Source organism: Tetrao urogallus (genome assembly GCF_951394365.1).
Source record: "Tetrao urogallus genome assembly, chromosome: 1".
Taxonomy (NCBI): Eukaryota; Metazoa; Chordata; class Aves; order Galliformes; family Phasianidae; genus Tetrao; species Tetrao urogallus.
Window position 1 is genome coordinate 167,222,033 of NC_136813.1, and position 17,447 is coordinate 167,239,479.

Here is a 17,447-nt window from a genome sequence, read left to right on the forward strand (position 1 = left end):
TCTCTCATACTTCATGCTCAGTTATCATTAATTTATAATTAGGCTCAACTCTTTCTCTATTCTACACACTCTTCCAGCTGGCACACATGGCCTATGTGAAATTGTATTATTAATCTCATCAGTACATCTCTTCCACTATAAGGAAAAGTTCAAGTTTTCTGGTCATTGAAAGGAATAAAGGAGGAGTTGCAGGCACCTTTCAAGTCTGAGAATCACACTGTGCTTAATTCATTTCTTTAATAGTTAAACTCATTTCTTTAATACTAATCTTACAAATTGCCAAAATTAAAATTTTTTGAGAATTACAATTTGCTTTTGCTTACTGCTGCTGGAGTGCTGCAGGCTCTGCTACATGCTAAATCACATCCTCTGAATGGTTTAAATGATACGTGCTTAATTTTCTCTTAAACCACATCTTTACCTTTCTAATGTCTTTCATTAATGTTTTCTCATGCTTTCCAGGATAGACCAATTCTGTGCTGCTATGTTTACAGAAGTTGTTGGACTCACCTAGAGCGTGAACTTGAAGGATAGTAGAGTCATAATGAGAAGGCCTACCTATTGCACACCAGAGCCCTAAAACTGGTAAAAATCTACTGCAAACTTATGCCCTTGTAAGAAAAATTGTTCTTCAGAACTGCCTGGAAGTCATTTAGCTACATTCTAAGCCCATTAATAAAACAAGGAGATTGGCACTATTTTCCCCCAAAATTCCAGCACAAACAGCTGGATGAACCTGAGCTGAAACCCGTTGTGTTAACTGTGTGAAGTGTTTTTCAGCATTTTTTAGGTCTTTGAGTTAAATATGCTAAAATGCTCAAATGCAGTGGCAGTAAAGCAATACATGCCATATGCACGTCGTGGCTAAGCTTGAGCAGAGGGGAAAAATACCCAACAAGAACCTAAGCCTCGCTTCTTGGGTGAACCTAGCAGGATCGTGTGGAACCTGCATGCTGGTTTTGCTTATTGGGTACCTGTTTGCAGAAAATGGTTTTAGGATATTATACTGAAAACCATTCCCTACCTCCAATGTGCATTCATTTGCATTCATGTGGGACCTTGTGCTGCCTTTGTTACTAACTGGATGCTGATGAATATCTTACTTTTCCAAACAGAGACATTGCTCTACAGGAGCTCAACAGGATTGAATGCAATCCATAGTTACCCAGTGGGAATGAAGAAACATTTCTTATCATCTTTCAGCAATTTTGACTTCAGTCAACTCATGGGGTCATATGTGTGACTCTAATCATCTGTGTAGAGAGAGTCTTCGCTACTCTCCAGTAACTTAATGCATTCTGCTAGAGAAGCTGTGAAAACATGGCTGTATTTTTGGCTCTTTTTAGACAAATATTTTCTCTGACTTGTCCCAGGTCTGGTTTGAGTTTAAATTGGAAACCTTTCAGATAGAAAACTAATGAGGGTACATGGCTCTGGCATGGGCAGTTCTGCAGAGAAGCTCCGAGCTACCCCCAAGTAAGAGCTTCATGCTACGGCGCTGTACCTCGTAGGCAATCCTCGAGACGTGCCCATTTTTCCCTTTGGTCTGAATGTTACAAAGATCTTGCATATTCTTGTTGGGTTGGCAGTTGAAGAGGTTGCCATGTTGGGTGGGAGGACAAGGCAAGTTCTGCTACAAGTCTGTGCCAATGAAACACCCTCTCTTGAAATTTCTGTACACCATAGGCTGACGTGCCAAGTGCCTTTCAGAATCAGGCTCTCTGCTTTCACTACCTACCGGCAAGGAGGCAGAAATTAAGATTGAACTTGCCAAGTCCTTGCTAAAACTCACTCACACACTGGTACCACTGGTCCCAGTGACCGTCTTGCTGTGGGTGGAGGCATGGCCTTTAATACACAGATGCAAAAAAACGCTTTGACATCTTGCCCAGGACTGCGCTAGAAAGTCAGAGTCAGTAGGACTCAGTTAAATGCTTAATTACTGTGAGTACCCTGAAAATTTGGCATTTCCAGAGATGGGGCATGCAAGTTAGGTGCACCACACAGACTTTTGCACACTGCCCTTTTGCAAATCAGGCTGTACGAGCCCAGAAGCAAGCTGAGAAAACAAGTGAGAGAAAGGGCAGCCTGGATGCCTCTTTGTGAAATCATTCTGTTGGAAACAGGCTCTGTGCCAGCTTTTCGTTTTCTATGATGTTTTCCTTTCTGGTTTGGGTCCACTGACTACCTCTGCCTCTTTTGAAGATTTTTTCCTTTGAACACCCTGTTCTTGCTTCACAGGGAAGCAGAGCCATGGGAGCACCAGCAAAAAAGCTTCAGCTCCCAGAGTCCTGGCCTCTGGCTCCCTTTCCTTAGGGCTCCCCGCATATTCAAACCTCAGCAGCACAAGTCACTGCTGGCAGCAATGGGTTTGCCAGCTCCCAGTTTCTCTGAGTGTTAGAGGTATTATTAGGGCATCACCTACTTTTGTGGGAGAGGGAAATTACTCGGAAACATATGTAGCAATTGGAACATAATTTCCTTAAAAAAAATGGAGAGGATTTTTTTTTCTGAAAGAAAACTTAAAGTAATAGGATCCCAGCTTGATACTGCCTAACAAACCACTGAAACCCTTGCTGAGCTGGCTGAAAGACATAGATCTAAATTAGGTTCTCTGCAGGTAGCTACAGAAGCTTGAATCTAAAATATCGATTGGTTGAGAAGCGTGGCTGCTGGAAATGTGTGGTGATGTAGAGCTATAGTTCACAGCCTATCTTTGCCCAGTTGTGTTTCAGATAACAGACCTCCGTGTGCTTTTAAGGTGCAATCAATGGCCTGCAAGAGTCAGAGGAAGGAACATTACCTTCTGGCACAATAATTTCTCTTTTTTGTGTTTGACTTACATACTCCATTTGGAGGGCTGTGTAAATAAGACCACATGCCTTCAGGAGAAGGAGACACATGCACTTCTTCGGGGTGAATGTATGTTTCATAGCATGTTTACAGAAGTTAAAAGGTGCACGGAAGATCCTGCAAATACCATGCACCCCATCTCCCAGCAGTCAGCTCTCCTGGGAGAGCTTCCCAATGTGCCACAGCCATCTGCTGATAGAACCCTTATCTGTTCCCAGGTGTGGTGTAAACTGCGTGTGAATTAGGGAATTTTTAGACCTTCAGATGGGAATCAAGCACTGAGAACCCAAGGGAATACCATCCAATAGCTGAGCATCTGCTTTGCCGGTGGTTACACTCATCACTTAACTCCCCAAACCCACCCTTGAGGAGCCCAGTAATCCCAGAGACAGCTGCATCACTGCAGCAAAACTGCAGCTCAGAATGGGTTCTTGTCAGAGAGCTCAAGAGGCAGATACAAACATGCTCATTTTATCATACTGTATTTTATAGAATAGCTTGTAATGAGCTTGCGTGGTATTCCCTGCATGCATCTTCCCACCAAGGCAGCACAAGGACTAGGTGCAAGATAGCAGTTCCCATTTGTGGCAAAAGCAATGTTAGATAAATTACTTTGCTTGCAGGAGGCAAAATGAAAGATTTCAAAAATTTGTTGGGGTCAGTCAGATACATTTTGCTTTCCTTTTATCGGCTTAAAGTTGGAATTGAATAAATGACAATAAAGAAAGAAACTGACAGTTGAAAACTTCACTTACTGCCCACTAAAGAAAATGCTTAAGAAGCCACTTGTGGGCCAGTTGGCATTCCAGCGAGGAGCCAGGAACTGTTCTAATCAGTGAAATGCACTACTGTTAAAGAAAGAAAGGGACTTCTTTCTTTAATAGAAAATAAGAAAAAGATAAGATATCCTATGGAAAATTATGTTGGTGTCAAAACAGACTTGTCTCTGTAGGACCTCTGGGCTCCAGCTAGTCAGCTGTTTCAGTAGAGAAGCTGAGTGCTATAGAGTCTGTGAGAAGCTCTGGGGAACAGCGAGGGGGTGGCTCTAGTGGAGGGAAAACCTGTCAAGGGTTTTCTGGTTATTGTTGCAAGACGGGCAGAAGAGCCAGCCGCCGACCTGCACAGAGCCCAGAATTCCTCCGGAGGACAGGAGAGCTCTGTGGGGATGAGGTTGGATGGTGTGCTTCCATGGCCACCACAGAGGCAGTGTCCCAGGAGCCCGGGCAGCGATGCCCTGCAGGGTAGGGTTAAGCAAAGCCCCACTTTCAAAACTAAGCAGGCTGAAAGACATAAATAGCAGCTCTCAGTTTTGTTCTGCGAGGGTCACAGCTGCTCACATCTTAATACAAGCACACTGCAGTGCCAGGTACTCAGGCATTCTGCATTGAGGTGTATTGCTTTCAGGCTGTGGCAGGGAGAGGCAGGTTCTCATCTTGGAGCTGTGGTGCTGGATTCTGAAGGCAGTGTGCTGCTGCCTGCTGTGGCGCATGGTTGGCTGCCTTTGGAGGCTGTTTCAAATAGTTCTTTTCAGTGAACTCATACAGAAATGGTCAGCTTAAGCGCCCTTCTGTCTGGGTCCTGGCTGCTCTGCCCTTCTGACAGTCTGATTTCTTTGCACAAATGAGGCATTTTAACTCTTCTCCTGTGGTCAAATAACTGACCCCACCATTTCATGGCTGTGGGCACTGCTCACAGAACCAACCAAGAGATGGTAACCTGTTTTTCTGCAGATGCAAACATTACACAGAGCAGTGCAGCCTGCTGCAGAAACCTTAAAGAGAAAGAAAACATCCGACTCTCCTTTTAAACCACTGTCATCTGAACAGTGTGCTGCATGAGTCATAATGCTGATGGGAGCACAGAGCAGAATTCAGACCTGCTCAGCCAGGTCATCACCAGAACACACACGCCAGACGTGAATCACACAGGACGCCCATCCTTCTATTATGGTAACTCATCTTGGTTTTGTGGGTTTGGCTTCCAATGTAAATAGCTTTCAAGAGAAGATCTCCAGCCTGGAGACCTCAGTGCTGCAGGCACTACTTGTTCAAAAGTCAATGCAGCAGCTCCCTGCAGGGCTGCTGAGCTGCAGCCAGAGGCTGAGCACTGTACATGGAATATGATGTGAGTAAGCTGCAGTGCACAGGCTTCCTTCTAGGGGTCTGTGCATGTACTGACAGCCAAAGTGCTGAAAGGAGCACCAGGTGTCCAGCGAGCCCTGCTGCTGCTCCTGGCCTCTTCAGCTAACCAGGAACGTGGCCTCTGCATAGGCATGAATGCTTCAGCACTGTGGCAAAGGCAAAGGGTGCAGGCTTGTGAGCTGTAATGCCTGCAGCTCAGGAAGCATTTGAACAACACTCTCAGACATATGGTCTGACTTTTGGGTGCTCCTGTGTGGAACCAGGAGTAAGACTCAGTGATTCTCGTGGGTTCCTTCCAAATCAGGGTGTTCTGTGAGGTTGATTTTCATTGCAGTCATCCTATTTCTCATTGCTGCAGCTCTTTCTGCTTAAATAATAATAATAAAAATTCACCTATTTTTGAAGGGTGATTTTATACATATTTTTGGGAACAAAAGCATCAAATATAACCTGGATGTGCCCAAAAAAGACAGAAATTAAGCACCAAATTAACAGAAAACAGAAAGCGCTTTAAGTAGCATTTTAATCCACTCCTGCTCCACGACTGCACCTTTCGAAGGGGTGGTTGAAAAATTCTGAAGATGAAAGGAAAGATACTTTTTAGGAACGGTGCAAAGACTTCCAAAAGGCTTTCAGAGCCCTTTAATCCTACTTTTATGCTCTGACACAACCTCCCTCAATTAAATACTTCCTCAGCATCAAAGATGCCCTGGGATCCCACAGCAGCTCAGGTCTCAGAACCGCAACAGATTCGCCCACACTTTGGGCGGGTTTCTCTGCTCAGTCATGGGGGTTTTCTCAGCAGGCAGAAAGATCTGTGATACACAAGCTTTGCTTGGCTTTGTTCTCCTGCTTTGTTTTGTTTTGAGTGTCAGAATAGCACACAGGTGATGTTTCTTATAGATTTCAGCCCCCCCACTCCTCTGCCTTGGTTTCTGTCTGGCTGATGCTCAGTGCTATTCCTCACCACTGCTCCTATTTCAACCTGCACTACCCACAGTCAATTTCAATGAACAAACTCCCTAACAATAAAAACACTGCAGTGCCTCATTTTTTATATATATAAAATCCTTTTGTTTCCCTCTTTTAGTCCTACAGTGAAATTTGAGTTGTGTGTTAGTTTGTTTTTTTTTCCTGACTGCAGTCAGTACTGTGCAATAGGAAAGAAATGGCAGGCAAGCTTCATGACCCCCATGAGAGACGGAGGAAGGCAGCAGCACCTCTTCCATAAGGCTTCTTTCTGCTTTGGGTTGTGCACAGCAACTGGACAAACAGGCAGCTGCAGATAAGCTGGTGGAGAAAAGGAAGCCAGATTGCAAAAATAAAGGCAGCTTCTCCTTGGGGATGATCTCCTATCTGAAGAACTGAAATCTCACTTCCTTGTGCTTGTCTTCTGCATGATAGGAAATATTGTCACAAACAACACAGGAAGGAAACAGTAAAACCATTTGGGGGGAATAATGTTATTTGCAAATAAATATCTGAGAGCATTAATGCGTATCCCCATTTGTCTGCTCTGATAAGAGGTCTTTAATAGCATCTTCTTTGCATAACCTAATAAATAAATCAATATCTGTGGACAGTTGGGTTCCTTGTGACTGTTTTAAAATAGCAACAGCTGCATCTTTATCTATCAGCACACATTTAACCAGGACAGATTCCACACAAAGGAAATGCATTGATAGGAAAAGGGGAAATTGACAGAACAAGAGGAAATGGTTTCAAACTTAAAGAGGGGAGATTTAGATTGGATGTGAGGAGGAAATTTTTTTTACGGTAAGGAAGGCAAGGCATTGGAACAGGTTGCCCAGAGAGTGGTGGGTTCCCCATCCTTGGAGACATGCAAGGTCAGGCTGGAGAGGGCTCTGAGCAACCTCATCAAGCTGTTTATGGCACTACCTGCACTTTAAGGATCCCTTCCAACTCAAAAGATTCCATGATTCTACTTCAGCTACTACCTAATCCAGCCCTAAAGCTGTAGACCTGGGACCAAATCCTGTTTGTTCGACACTGCTACTGCAGCTCACCTTGATGGCTGTGATGTCTGCACAGGAGCACCCCAGCAGCAGCCGTGGCTCCCCAGGCCCCTCTTCAAATGTGAGGAGTGGGCTGAGCAAGGGCAGGGCTGCCCTACAGCACAACCTGTGCACAGCCCACACACAGTGGTAAAACCACATGGAACAATCTCTTCTTGCTTCAGAGGCAGAAGCCTTTGTAGCCAAACCCCATCCTACAAGCAGGTGAGAAAGCTCCCAGGACACCATTGCCTACAGCTCCTGTGTGCTTTGCAGTGGACCTGGGCCATTGCACAGCAGCCAGAGTCATCAGTCCATAGCATGCTGTAATGGAAATAACATGGGCTGACAGCTCCTCCAATTTTCAGACAGCCTTATTAGTCAAACTGCAAGATTGAAATGGGAAGTGTTCAGGCTGACTGCAGTGGTGTGTAGAGGTAAGACAATATTCTCTCTCATGCTCAGCAATTCTTACTTTTTATACTCCATTTACACTGTATTAACTATTTATAAGAGATCACTTTAGATCCGCTTTGTAGCCAGCATGCTGTACGCATTCATCTGAAGGCTCCCACCTGCTTGTTGAGGCTTTGCAATCATGAAAACACTCTGTGGGTAATTGTTACAGTGAGGGTTCCAACTGAACAGGTAGAGTGTTGGGTTTAAGTGGCTCTATAAAAAAGCGTTTTTCCATCTGCCCACTCTTACTTAAGTGCAATCCAAATTCATTTAGAAAAGAACGGCAACATGTGCTTGCGAAGAAGATACTAAACTGGGGACAACGTCATGTTTTGGGATTGGTATATTACTTTTTGCCCATGGGTAGAGGCTGAGCGCTCTCGCAGGAAGCAGTGTGCAGTGTGGTACTGCACCCTGTTGGTCTGCGGCATCGCCGAATCCCAGCGCGTTCGCAGCACAACGCAATGCCGTTCACTTCACAGCTTTTGTTCAGACAAACAGCCACACGTTGCCGTGCGGAGAAAGGTGGGAAAGAAAGAGAAAGAAACTCGCATTCTTGCACAGAGCGCGACCTACGAGGGCGAAAACGAAAAGCTGGCTTCAAAAAGCAGGAGAGGCTGACATGATCTCGCTGCCTGGTTTGTGGGGGGATCTGCAGGAAAAGCAAGGAGCGAGCAGGGAGCGGGGAGCAAGGGCTGTGTCAGAAGCAAGAGCAGTGTCTCATATCATCAAAAAAGAGTGAGTCAGAGGAGTGGTACTCCTTGTTCAGATGCGTACAGAAGTTCAGAAGAATCTGAACAAGATTTTGGGAACTGGATTCCAAAACTCTGATTCCAGGGAAGGCAGTGTAAAAAATTGCTGGTTTCGGTTAGACTGCCCTGAGTACACGGCACTGAGCTCACTGCCACCCAGAGGGACATCAGGCGGCTCTCCCAGCAGAGCATCTCTTGGAGGGGGTCGGGCAAATGGCAGCACCTTGGGACTGGCATGCTGTAGTAAAAGAACATACAGGGCCGAAGTGACACCGGATCCTGAACGGCAGAATCAGAGAGGACATACCTCTCATAAAACAAACCAGGCAGAGGCAGCCAGAGGCGGATCCTCAGCTAGAGTATCTGGCTGTAGAGGAGCCCTGCCAGCCCTCCCGCTGCTGATGTTGATATATGACCATCCACTAAGACTATAGTATAACTCAGTCAGGGAATGAAGCACGCTACTCATCTTTGCCCATCAAGTCTGTAAAAACAAACCCATCCCATTGGAGCTGCTGACTCAGTGATTACGCAAGACTGTAACTAAGGTGTGTTGGATTTAACAGCTCCTCTTAACAGCTCTTTCCCAACCTCAGTCCCACCAATTATCTGTGCTCATCACCTGCTGGGTGGGGACCTTACAGTCATTACAGGGATTAATGAGAGGCCATTCAATCCTCACTTGCTCTCACACTGCCCCCTCCGCCCTCCCCATCTGCAGGGGGCTGTCAGAGGTCCTGGTCCTGCCTTGCCTTTTGTTTTAATTAGCCTTGGCCTGAATGTGGAGTCTCTGCCCATTGTCATCATCAGCTCCAGGCCCTGAAGCTACGTAAGATAAAAATGAATGTCAAGGACAAGCAGCCAGCTGTAGCTGCTTCTGAACTAGCACCATAAGGGAATGGCTTTTAGGAAGTTGAGCTGGGGAAACTGCAGTCTTTTAGTAGCTGACAGTTCTGCTTTAAGTCTGATGCATTGTAGTAATATCAGAAGGGAGCTGGGGATAGGACTGGTATTTTATTCTCTTTAAGACACATGTTTCAGTGACTCTCTGTCTCATTACTCAGTTGGAATTTAAACTACAGAGCAGCACGGTCTGTACAGCTCAGCATCCAAATGCCCAAATGACACATGCAGGCATGGTTGGGGGTGATCTGCTGTCACAGAGTTGATGCAGGAGACAAAGATGGATTGCTGAATAAAGAGAAGGAATGTGTTGGGATGGTGTGGGATGGGATGTGAGGACAGAATTGCCATTAACGCCTAATTAAGGGTTTTCTGGTATTCTATGTCAGCTTTTCCCACAGCTATGTTGTAAAGCATTTTAGGTTGCACATTTGAGGGACAAGGGTGCCTAATCAGGGTTTAAGGGCTCCTCTCAGCCTCCTTATTGATAACCCAGTCCTTTTCCTGACATTTTCTTTTACAGCTCCAAACCTGGTTTTAACTTAGATACACACCACTAGCTTCCATGGCTTTCTGTCTTAAGCATTCTGTGCCCCTTTCCTTCCTGCATGCATGCATGCACAACTCCATCATCAAATGCTGATCCCTGTCACCAGTGCCCAGGAGCAGCCTTTGGGCCCAGGTTTCCTCTGGGTGCTGTGCCACACGTGGAACTCCTGCTGATACAGACCCTATCCCACAGCACAGCTTGCTGCTTCTCCCCACACCTGTGGGTGCAAAGCAGCTTTGTGCCAAACAGCTTAGAAGAGTTGAACTCAGCCTGCAGGAGGGCTCTGCACCAGTCGGTGCCTGTGCCCTGCTGCTCCGTGAAGGCTGGCAGAGCTCAGCACTGTGTGTTAAGGCAGATGCCACACTGCAGAGACTGTGATGTTCAGTGACTGATTTCTGTGAGAAGCCCCAGCGTTCCCTTGTTTTCATTTCCTCCATTGCTGTTGTGTAGTTCCCAAAAGGAGACGTCTTGATCCTATTAGCCATTTGTCACATAGCAAAAGGGAGAACCACTGCTGCCCCAGATGAGAGGCAAAGAGGTGAGAGCCAAGCACAAATCCCAGCCCTGGTTGGATGCATTTGGTGGCAGCGTGTCACTTGGGAGCAATAAAAGCAATGCACAAAGAAAGCTTGCATCGCAACAAGGCAGGCACAGATGTCAGCACAGCCTTTGGCAACAGCTCGTTTGTATCTGCAGATAAGGGAAGCACAATTGGTGCAAGGTGGAGCAGTCCAGTGCAGGTTTCCTTGCATGGCTAGGACCAGAGGGCTCCACAGCAGTGCAGGGAAATCGTTCAAGCTGCAGCTCCAGGAACAGTGCACCCCAACAGCCTACCAACAGAAACAGCTTTTACTGAGTGCTGCTGGGTGCCACGCAGCACTGGCATAACACATGGAGCAAGCAGGCAGAGGGGCATGCCAAGAGGAGTGTGGGGATACCAGGCCTCCGTGTCCAGCCCATGTCCCCCGAAAGCACTCACTGATTGCAACTGGTGGTTTCAGCACACGGTAAGACAGCTCTCCCTGCACTCTGTGATTTACAGCCAAATCTGATTTTCCACATCTGCTCATTCCCAGCCAGCTCTAAGCCTCTGCCACCCTACTGGAGCCATTCGTAGGAGGAGATAGCATGAGGCTTTCCTCACAGGCTCCTGCTGAGCATGGTGCAGCTTTTGCCATCAAAGTCTCCCTGTTTTGAAGATAACTTCACGAAGGCAATGCCAGCTAATGCCGCAGTTAGATGGCTGATGGTTATTGAGTGTTACCTATTTCTGTCCTCTGCCAAGCATAGCATTTATAGGGTTCAAACTAAGGGTAACAGCAGGTACCTAATGCATGTGCTGTGAAAATGAATTCTGTAAAATCAGAAACAGAGCTGCTGTGAAGTTCTCCGTCTCAGATTGGCTTCTACTCCAGCAGATGTTAAATCTCAGCAATAATCTCCATCATCTGGGTCCAGATTATGGGCAGAGCCAAACCATGGTTGTGTGGATTTGAAGATTGCTTTAATGTGAAAACCCATCAACACAGGATCACAATATTCCCAAGAGTGGTAATGGGGATCCGGCACCACATCTCTTATCCACTGCATCTGAGAAAGATAAATTTTAATTTGAATAGCTCCATCAATAGGGGAATTTAATGCACATTCTGCAGGACAGTGACCATAAATACCTCCCCATTCAAAACCTCTGAGAATAGTCTCACTTATCTCTGTTTCCAGTTTTTCATTTATTCATCTCAGATAGATGCTTACTGCCTTTTCCTCCTGTGTGAGCTAATCTCCTCCTGATTGCATTCCCCTTGTGGCAAGCACGTGTATCACTCATTTTTCCTGCTGTTCAAATCAACAGTTTAACCACATTAAGTTGATTCATTATTTTAAGGTGTTTCTCAGCTCCCGTTCCCAGCACTGAGCATTAAGGCAGGGTTTCAATCACTCCATCCCGCCTCAAACCACCCCAGGGATGTTATTATCTCAACTTTCCTTGCTTTATTATACCTTTGCAACACCCAGCCAGCAGATCACCTTCTGCAATTAGCTCACAGGTCTGTGAGAAATGCCATCGTGGTGCTAATTCAGAGGTTTTTTTGCTGCATTACGCACACTGCAATGCTCCAGCCATGTCGGCTGCCATGCCAGGCTTTGTTTGGCCCAGCCATGGGCAGCTTGTGACTTGTCGCTCAGGTGACCAAGAGGTCTGTGCTGTCTCCCAAGGGTTCTTGCCACGAAAACTCCATGACAACAGATTTGGAGTGGTGACCTGGTGCACTTTGTGTCTGGAGGTCACAGTGGCACAAAATTTATCAGATGGGGAAGAGAGCAGCAGGGGAAGAGGTCAAGGAGCAGTTTTCAGCATCTTCAATCATCATGAGGTTTGAGTTCACAGCTCTGTGTGCCAGGCTTTTCAATCAATTCTGTGAGAAGAGGTTGCCGTAGAGAATGAACCTAGTTGAGCCCTGTATATTTCTGTGTTATTACTTTTTTTATTACTGAAATGGGCACAACAGAGAGTAAAAATATATTTCTTGCTCCATGGATCTTGCAATCACAATTCAGTATAAGAGAAGAAAACTGGTAAGTGGATGAATAGTGGTTAAAGAACAAGGTGGTATTGGTACTGACCCAGCTCCTCATTATATTTTCTAATATAATTCATTTTTTGCCTGATTCCTAAGAAGCTGGAGCTGCACAATTACAACAGCTGCACTGTCACCTTCCTCTCATCCCCTAAGGTCTCTGGAAGCTTCTGGGCTATTTTTACCAAGTATGCCTGAGAACAAGGAGTTTCAAAGCTATTTGGCTCCTGGAGGAGTCGTAGAATGCAGTGACAGGGCAGGGCAGCATGTCTTGAGGAGAGAGGAAGGCAGTCTGGCCCACTCCGCTGCGAGAGGCCGTGCTCAACCTAGCACAGCACTGGGTGCTGGCACTCCGATTGGCACACGGCTGCTCTGGGCCAACTGCAGCATATGCTGCTCCCGAGCTGCCAAATGACAGAGGAAAATGGAGCACTGCAGCGAGGAATTTCTGATGGCATGACATGCAGCTGAAGGAATGGGAGGAGGGAATGAGGGAAAAGGGGGAGAGCCATCCGGTGCTGCTTTCCAGTGGGTACTGAAGTGAAGAGGAGGGGATGGTGGCTATTGTGGGGGCAGGATGTGTGCAGTGACCCATGGGGAACCAGGCTCTGCTCAAAAATCAACTGCTTGTGTGCACAGGATGTATCTGCACGCACATAAAAGCCACAGGGCTGAAAAGTGTGGCCACTGAGGTCTCAGAGTAATGTGGAGATGGGGCAGAGTCAGCAGCAAGTCAGCATTTGTCCCCATGGTAAGAAATGCCCTCAAGGAAAGGCCAACCTGCCACTCTCCAAGCTCCCATCTCTCTCCTGGGATCCATGACAAAACTGCCAAGAGGTATAAAAGCAGCTGGAGCATTTTGGCAGTTGCTCTGAGCTGTACCTGTGGGGATGTGCCTCCAGCTCACTGCTGCTATGTGGTGGCCACAGCCAGCTGAAGGATTTCACTCACACTGCAGTTCACTCACAAATGCTCGCAGGCATTTGCTCCTGCCAAAGATAAGGGGACTTTTCTTACAGGCATGCCAGCCACACAGAGCAGTACTGACAAGATAAACACATGGCAAATGTTTTATATTGTCCTCTGCACTCCTTTGTTCTCCTGCTGTGTAGGAAAGCAGTGAGAGGTGTGCCCTGCTGCACACTGCACGGGTCTCTAACGAGTGCTAATCCCTTCTCTCTTACACACCTTTATAAAGCATTCCACTAAGGTGACATGTGAACTCAGGGAGCCATAAAAGCAGCAGAGAAGTGCAACTTTGGTTAGTGTACACTGTACAGCAGTGATAACAACTACCAAGTGAAGCCAAATTCTGATTGCAGTTCTTACAAGTCATCCCATTAGGGCGGCAGTGTCTCCCTAAAGTCACTGCTAGTGAGATTAAACAATAGGCAATGACAGATGACATTTACTTTCCTCATTGCATGGGATAGAGGCTTGTGCAGAAAGCCTCATTCAGCACTATTGCTGTACCACACCACATGAGAAAAATAGCTCTTCCTAAGAGTAGGTTTTATGTTTCTGTTTTTTGCATACATTTGTGTATGCAAAATATTTGTTGAGTGTAAATGACTGCGCTCCAGAGAGTGCTGCCTGCTCCAAAGTCATTTCTTATCCCAAAATAATGTAACCTGATCATATGGAAACCATGCTGAAGCCAAGGAACTTGGATGCCATGAGGGCGGGCTGCCAGGAGGCATGAAGCAAAGATGCACTGTCCTTGGGGTGGGAAAGGTACACTGCTGGCACCTGCTCTAAAAAAATCAGCATCAGGAAGTATCTTGGCCAAGAGGAACTTGGCACAGCATTATTTTAGCTTTGCTGAGAGACTGTGTGTGCCCATTGAAGTTGTAACATCTGTGGAGGAAGGGCAGAGCGCACAGATACAATGCAGTTTTATGGCAGCACTGCTTAGTCAGGGAAAGAGAATCCGAAGGGAACTGATGCAGCCAGCTGGCTGGGTGATGAATGCAGCGGCGGCTGCGGAAGGGAGCAAAGAGCTCAATCCTGCTCCGTCGTCCTGGGGAACGGCAGCAGAATGCATTGCTGAGGAGTGGTGAAGACTGCAGTGGAAGGGCAGAGGTGTGATATCAGGGACTGTTGTGCTCTTTTTGGATTCTTAATCGTTAAAAATAATTTTGATACGTGCAAAGGTGTTGTGAGTGAGCTGGCGCAATGGAAAAACTACAAAGAGTCTGAAATTCAGCATGTGTGAATGGAGTAAAAACAAAATACTGTACTTCTGCTCACAAAATGAGGGCAGAAATTAAACATATTTTGTACTTACATAATCAATATCTGTCTTATATCTGACCCTCCACCTCTCCTTGAACTTCCCTAGGTCATTTCCATTGCTTTCCATTTAACTGCTCAAAACCAAATAACATTTTCCTCTCTCTTTTTCCATGCTTTGAAAGCACTGTACAAACAGTGGGGAAATCATTTCAACAAAACCACAAAATTGGCTGCGGATCCACTATATCAAATGCCTTCCAAAACACAGAGAGATGCATCTTTTCTTATGAATCTTATTGTCATCATCAGTGTTACATTGGTGGGAAAACAATGAGCAAGACAGTTGCAGAGGGCACTGCAATTTCCAGTTGGCAATGGTCCTTCTGGTGTACCCTGCCTTCAACATGCTTTCCCTGCATATAACTGTTGCCTTCAGGAAGATTGATGTACTATTTTAGTTTAATTTCTCTTCGTTGTAGATGTGCCTTTGTTACTGCTCTGAGGATTTCATTAGCTGGGCCAGGAGATGGCAGCAGTGCAAGCTCCTTTTGTGCCCTCCATTCATAATTATGGCTCGTGCTGAGCAGCAATCAGGGATGCAGTGATATCAGTAGGTGTTTAAAAATTGTTTTTAAAAACAGGAAAATTGTTTTAAAAGCAGCTGCCTTCACAACTGTAGCCAAAATGTAGATACAAAATGTAGAAGGAACAATGTGCTCCGGTCCTAAGGTTTGAAGGTTGTTTTTTTAATGCCTAAGTTGCGAAGATCAGGGCTAGAGATGCCCACAAAGCTCTTCACAGGGACGATTCTCCCTGGCTACCATGACTGACAAGTCTAAAGTAGCCTGAATTCATCTGATGCAACAGAGGCATTTAACTCTAGAGGGGAAGAGGACTGGGAAGATTCTGTACAGAAGTCATAAATATAAAAAAGTGTTTGGAGGCTGTTATATTTTGACCAATGTTAATGGCGAGGTGAGAAGAGGCATGGGAGTCAACTGTTTGTATAAACGTTTCTATAAAACATGTGAAGGGACATGCAGGGCCAAGCAGAGCATTTCCTTAGGAGGGAGGAGTGTTTACATGACCAAATTAACATACATATTTCCCACAGGACAAAAGCATTATTAGACCTGTTCTGAGCTTTCTCAGCAACCACCAAGGAAAAAGAGCCTTGTTTACCCTTCTAAACGTGGAGCAGTCTTTAGGACACCACAGCTGTTAAACTTACTGACACGAAGGCTTGCATAACAGCCAGGATTTATCATGCTAAGTTTGATAAATGCAGAAGTGTCTTTAAGTGCCTTCAGTTACAAGCTTTTTCTCCCAGAATAAGCACCCTGAATAAAGGCCATGTGCAAAACAAGGGTACTGCTTTGTGCTTGTGTGACACCAAGCGGAAGGAGTGGAGAAGCTGCCATCGAGGTAAGCCCTGATGCTGAGCACCAAGGCAGCCCAGCTGGCACAGATGCTCTGGTACTTCCACAGTAAACCCTTGGCACGTGCCTCTGTGAGAGGTGAGGCAGAGATTGCTGCTTACGGGCTCTCCTGAAAGGAAATTTGAATGCTGGAAAATTACACAGCCCTGTGCCACAATTGTTGCTGGATTTGGGGATGTAAGTCAACCTGTCTTCTTAGTGAGAGAACAGGAGTTCCCATCCTGAAGAAACATCTGCTGCCGTCATCAACTTACCTGGTAGAGAAGTCAGTAACACCTGACATCTGGGCTAATTGCTTTTTTTTCATGAGATAACAAAGTAAATTATGTTCATGGAAGTAAATCTATCCTGGATTGCACTCCTTATATTAGTGAGAAATGAGTTGAGACTAAATGGAGGCAAATGATGTCATGAGGTTTTATGACGCTGTCCTGACTTAGAAAGGCTAATATTTCTGGGAAGCATAGGCAGCTTTTGTACTTAGACTCCATTTCTATCATGGTAGATAGCTCCGGGTAATTTCTCTTTCTGAAAGCCCTCCTGAAAGCTCACTGGAAACTCTCAAGGTGTAGTAAGTTTTATTTGAAGAAAATCTCAGTCATGCTGCTCGGAGACATTCCTTGGGCAAACCATGCCTATGATTATTTTGATGTAAACCAACTCGGTGTAAAATAACAGATCAAAAGGAGTTTCCTTTGGTTATACAAAAACCTGCAATTATGAGGTTAGCTAATTCTCAGAACAAAAGATTGCAACCTCTGGGTTTGTTCATAGGTTAATGTATTCTGCCTGACAGCACATGAGGAAAATGGACTTTTGCACCTTTAATTGTTCCTGTGGTTAAACTGTAGGAGACGTGCCTTCTTTCAGCACCTCAATTGCCATTACGTGCTATTACAAATCGTGTCAAAAATGTTGTTGCAAACTACAGTGACTACTCATCCCATTTGGGTCTGTAATAGTCTAACATGCAAATCTGCTTTCCTTCGTCAGTTCTAGCTACTCAACTGCATCAAAAGGCAGCCAGAATTACACCTTCAGCATGTTAGACATGCACAGCAAGACCTTATCAGCAACCTCATGCATGTCAGCATGCAGCGTGAGACCTGAGGGGTGAGGAAGTGGGAGATGCGAGAGGGAGGTGGGCGCTGCAGTTGACACAGGCACTGTCCAAGGAAGCAGAACCCCAGGGCCTCCACTTGAACCCAATGCAGTTTTGCTAAGGGGGGAGGAAGGAAGAAGTTTCAGGTTTGGCCTTGTGGATGGACGTCGTTCTGTGCCCACACAAATGCCTTGTGCTCTTGATGCTGAAGGCAAACCACCCAGAGCTGGGGAGTGGGTGCACGGCCCCTGAACTCTGACCAGCAGGGAAATCAGAACAGAATGCAGGCACTGCTGATTTTTACCAGTTTGACTCTCCTTTAAGACTCATTGCAGAGTTTCAGGAAAAGCGTCCCCTCAGAATAAGAAAGAAAAGGAACAGGGTTGAAAAGGAATAGGGTTGGTTTTAATTGATGGTTG